This window comes from Cucurbita maxima, unplaced genomic scaffold (genome assembly GCF_002738345.1).
Source record: "Cucurbita maxima cultivar Rimu unplaced genomic scaffold, Cmax_1.0 Cma_Scf00164, whole genome shotgun sequence".
Classification (NCBI taxonomy): domain Eukaryota; kingdom Viridiplantae; phylum Streptophyta; class Magnoliopsida; order Cucurbitales; family Cucurbitaceae; genus Cucurbita; species Cucurbita maxima.
Window position 1 is genome coordinate 118,082 of NW_019272180.1, and position 5,054 is coordinate 123,135.

The 5,054-nt window shown below is 38.6% G+C and overlaps 1 non-coding gene across 1 annotated transcript; it reads left to right on the top strand.

The window, feature by feature from the left end:
* Nucleotides 1-4,339: 4,339 nt before the first annotated feature.
* On the top strand, nt 4,340-4,413 carry TRNAN-GUU. The gene has a single exon. It is a non-coding gene; the product is annotated as a tRNA-Asn (tRNA).
* Nucleotides 4,414-5,054: the final 641 nt, after the last annotated feature.

Genomic DNA, 5,054 nt, shown 5'->3' on the forward strand with positions numbered 1-5,054 from the left:
CAAGTTGAAACATGGCTTGCCAGCTGTCTCAGGCGCTTTCCTTCCCACAAGTTGACACGTGGCTTGACGAAAACTTTTCTCTCGTGAGAGTCGAAATACTGAATCTGGCCTTCAAAGTGAGTTCATTTACCTCCTTGTTCGTGAAAAGACTCTAAGAAATCCTCGAATTTCATCTTTCGTAAAAGAACATATCGAACGGCCGTATCATCGTTTAAAGTTCGTACTGTTGTAACCCCGTATCATGTAAAGATATTACTAAAAATTAATAAAACTTCAGCCAATCAAGTTTCATTTACATAACTTTATGCATAATAAACTTAAAAAAGTCATTATCTTCTAAAGTCTGTAGTGTTTTAACTCGTATAATGAAAAGATATAAATAAAAATGAGGGAAATTGGCCCCATGCAGGTGTCGAACCTGCAACCTTTGCATTATTTGCACAACGCTCTAACCAACTGAGCTAATAAGCCATAGATTTTCTTGCTTGACAATGCGCCTGACTTGTTACTCCACCCAATCGTCAATACGTGTCCCTCAGGCTATCTGACACGCTTTCCCTCCCGCAAGTTGACACGTGGCTTGCCGGCTTTCTCACGCGCTTTCCTTCCCACAAGTTGACACGTGGCTTGCCGTAAAATTTTCCCTCATCAGAGTCGCAATACTGAATCTGGCCTTCAAAGTGTGTTCATTTACCTCCTTGTTCGTGAAAAGACTGAGAAATACTCGAATTTCATCTTTCGTAAAAGAACATATAGCCAAAATAAGTTCATTTACCTCCTTCTTGTTCCTGAAATGACTCTCAGAAATCCTCGAATTTCATCCTTCATTGAAGAACATATCGAACGACTCAGGTCTAAAGAAAAATTGTGAACGGCCGTATCATTGATTTAAAGTTCGTACTGTTGTAACCCTGTATCATGTAAAGATATTATTAAGAATTAATAAAACTTGGCCTATGTAATTTTCGAACCTACGACCTCCACGTTTTTAACATGACAATCTTACAACTGAGCTAATTGGGCATAGATTTTATGCACATTATAGATCGTTATCTCCTAATCTGGCCAATCAAGTTTCGTTTACATAACTTTATGCATAATAAACTTAAAAAAGTCATTATCTTCTAAATTTCGTAATGTTTTAACTCGTATAATGAAAAGATATAATTTCCCATGCAGGGGGGGTTGAACCTACTACCTTCGCGTTATTAGCACGACACTCTAACCAACAAAGCTAATAGGCCATAGATTTTCTCGCCTGACAGTGCGCCTAACGTGTTATTTTACCCAATCGTCAATATGTGTCCCTCGGGCTGTCTAACACGCTTTCCCTCCCGCAAGTTGACACGTGGCTTGCCGGCTGTCTCACACGCTTTCCTTCCCACAAGGACATTGAAACGACGTGACCGAGGAAGAACAGAATGTTTGATTGGGTAAGGAAGACAGAACGTTGGATGTTTGAACCCTCTCAGATCTGAGTGTTTACGCCCTTACGAACCAAACAAACACCATAAACGAGATTAGGGGGAGGAGGAGACTAAAAAATGGAGGAAAAAGGACATTGAAACGACGTGACCGAGGAGAGAGAGTTGCCGAAATATTCTCTAGTAATCGGGGTGAGGGAAACGAAGTCCGACACGAGATCCGACTCACGACCCAAAACCCACAGGCAACCCTAACCGATGTGAGGGGTGGAGAAGATGAAGTCCACCTGGTCGGACCAAAACTCGAATACTCGCAACCTCATTATAGCCAAGCAACCCCATACCTAGTTTACTCCAGTAACCTAAAATACAAAGCTTCGACCCAACAATACAATCAGATACCAACTAGCAACCAGTCAAGTAGTCTAGTTCCTCTGTGCTTGGCCCAAAAACCCACATTCAAACAAAAAATACACAGAACACGGTCTAACCCATGATCCACTACACCAACTTGTGTGCCCACATGAACATTAAAGACCCATGCCTCGACCCACTTTGCGACTTGCTCATGTGTCAATGTCCCTCAATGACAGGGTCACTACTGCATACACCGGCCCCTTCGGCTTAGCTTCTCGGAATTTTAGGTTAAAAAACGACATATTTGGCTTGATTTGACATTTTTAACATGAACCTTTACATTTTTTACCTTTCCGAAGCTGATTTTTTTTAACATAGGTAATTATGAATCAATTAATAGATGTCCTAGTGGACAGTTTCAGTTATATCAAGGACGCCAGTGTATTCCAGGCTCACAAATCATCATTTGCTATGCACTCAGGTAGTATAGAAAATCAGAGTGTCCTTGAGATTCAGGCGTAAGGGTAAACTTGTACAATACTAACTTTTGTAGAAGTTGGAAGCCATTTTAAATCTCTAGTGAGTTCAATTGATTTCAATAATGATAAGCTATTGTATTTTTATTTTACCTTTATTTGAGTTGTCAGAAGTGGGATTTGAACCCACACCCTCTCCCTATTCTTTATAACTATTTTATAAAGAATAACACTTTATAAAACAAAACCTTTCTAAGTTATAAAAGTTGGATTTCAACCCACAGACTCACAAGGACCAAAACTTGAGTCCTAAAGCCTTCAACCACTCAACCATCTTAACTATTTATTATGAGATCTAACATTGGTTGAAGAGTGGAATGAAGCAATCCTTATAAGGGTGTGAAAACCTCTCTCTTAAAGATGCGTTTTAAAACTTTTAAATTTACACGATACGTAACATGCCAAAACAAACAATATCTGCTAGCAATTGGAGAGGGACACAAAACATTAACTATAAGGTTGTGGATATCTCTCCCTAGTAGACATATTTTAAAATCGTGAGGCTGATGGTGATACGTAATTAGCCAAAGTAGACAATATCAGAGGTGGGCTTGGTTTGTAACAAATTGTATTAGAGTTAGTTATTGGGTGGTGTGCCAACGAGGTTGCTGGGAACACAAGGAGGTGGATTGTGAGATCCCACGTCGGTTGTGGAGGGGATGAAACATTTTTTATAAGCATGTGGAAATCTCTTACTATTAGATGTGTTTTAAAACTGTGAGGTTGTCAACGATATGTAATGAGTCAAAGTAGACAATATCTAGGCTAATACTCATAATTTGTTGGAATAGTTCAGTTGGTTAGAGCGTATGATTGTTAACCATAAGGTCGGAGGTTCATCTCTCTTTTTATCAATGGGAATGAATCATTCCATTTTAGTATGTGGAAAAATTTCACCCTCCAACCAAAGTGGACAATGTCATATAATTATGTAGGTTCGTGATTCCTAACATTGTTATAGTCTTAATTTAACGTTCTTAATAATAATATTGTGTTCTTTTTAGAGGTAGCATCAATACAAAAACATAATGTAAAAAATATTTTGCATAAAGCAGTTACATCATGCATGTTCTAGTGACTCTAGGCCCCTAGAAAACTAGGGTCGTTACATATAATCTACACCTGAACATTATATAACCTAAAGAAAAACCCGTGGCAACTGTCTCGATCAAGGACTCGATTACCGCCTACAAGTAGGTTACTTATTTAGTTGCACTAGATACTACTTTTCCTTTTTGGGTGATCACTAATGGTTAGTTAAGATCACAGAGCAGGGTCGTCCCGAGCCATCAGTTCTATATGTACAAGTTGTTGTCCTTATTTTTCGAATCTCGTTCCAATTTTTATCAATTTTTTCTTTGTCACGTCAGTTCTATGTGTTACAAATTATTGTCCTTAGTTTTCGAATCTCCTTCCAATTTTTATGAAATTTTTTCTTTAAATTTCCTTTGTTAGGATGTGTCATGAATAATGATTTGAAGTCTTAGAAAGTTGTGCTTTGAAGTCTTTAAAATTGAGTTATTACAGTTCTTATATGCTTGAAAAATCATGTCGTGACAATTTTAAATCTCCAGTGACTTCAATTGATTTCAAAAAATGATATGCTATTGTATTTTTATTTTACCTTTATTTGAGTTGTCAGAAGTGGGATTTGAACCCATGCCCTCTAATCCCGCATTGGTTTGAGAGGAGAATGAAAGAATAACTTATAAGTGTCTGTAAACATCTCTAGTAGCGTGTTTTAAAACTGTGATTCTGACGACGATTTGTTACGGTAAAAAATGGACAATATTTTTTAGTGTTTGGAAATGGGAACGAAGCATTCCTTAGAAGAGTGTGGAAACCTCTCCCTAGTATACTCATTTTAGAATTGTAAGGCTGGTGATGATACGTAATGGGCAAAATCGGACAATATTTGTTAGCGGTGGGTTTGGGCTATTGCGAAAGCTATCAAAGCAAGTCACCAAGCGTTGTGCCAGCAAGGACGTTGGGCCCCCAAGGAGAGTGTATTACAAAGAATTAGCTGGAATAGCTCAGTTGGTTAGAGCGTGTGGCTGTTAACCACAAGGTCGGAGGTTCAAACCCTCCTTCTAGCGATGGTATTAAGTCTACCTACTCTAAATGAATTTAAAGGTAAAGATTGGTTATATATTTTCTTATTATGTTATGACTTGTTAGGATGTTACATGATATGAAAGTATGGTACTTATGATATTGTATACCCCACAATGCTATGTGCACTCCCTTCCCAATAGTGTGAGTGTATGCTAGTTGAAGCCCAGGTCAATGGGTAGGTATGCGAGCTCCCATGGGAGCAAATGTGTGTGTATGTAAGTCATGAGTAGAGAAGTATGCACATCAAATTCTACCCGGACACGAATATGAGACCAAGGCCATGAAATGATATTTTATGATAACCATGATTTCATGTGCTTGCGTGAGTAGAGAAGTAGTGGAGTTACTTAATGAGTATTTCTTAAAATACTCAAGACATGCACTGCTCTTATTTTTTAGGTAAAGGCAAGGCACCTCTGCACAAATGACGATGTCGAGATGACGACCATGGGATCCAACGTACACAACACTAGGGAGATAGAGGGGTAGGATTAAACGTACAAAGACGGTTAACATCATGAGAAAGAAGGAGAAGAAACAAGATGTAGACAACGAGTTTTGATACGGAGGAATGAAGAAAGGAAAATGCATGGAAACGAGTGGAGAAGACGAAGTCCACCTG